This window comes from Etheostoma spectabile, chromosome 4, assembly GCF_008692095.1.
Source record: "Etheostoma spectabile isolate EspeVRDwgs_2016 chromosome 4, UIUC_Espe_1.0, whole genome shotgun sequence".
Taxonomy (NCBI): Eukaryota; Metazoa; Chordata; class Actinopteri; order Perciformes; family Percidae; genus Etheostoma; species Etheostoma spectabile.
The window spans coordinates 917,153-917,512 of NC_045736.1; positions in this window are offsets into that span (position 1 = coordinate 917,153).

Genomic DNA, 360 nt, shown 5'->3' on the forward strand with positions numbered 1-360 from the left:
ATTCAAACAAAACACACTAGAACAAAAAGCACAGCACAAAAGACTATTAGTAACCATATCTATGGGCATGTGGACAGCTTACATACAGCATCTTGTCATATAGATGTATATACATACATTTACGTTTTATCCAGTTTGTGTTAATGACCCTTTAATCTTTAGGCACTTTAAGATGTTCTCCCATTTTTGAAACAGGTGCAATTTACCATTAAGACAATACCTCAATCTTTCTAGCGTTACTACTCCAGATATCAGAGATTTCCACATCTGAGTAGAGGGGGCATCGCTACCAACCCATTTGGCTATTCATTATAGCCTTACGAGCCAGCATCAGAAGAAACTGAACAGTCTCTTTGTGAG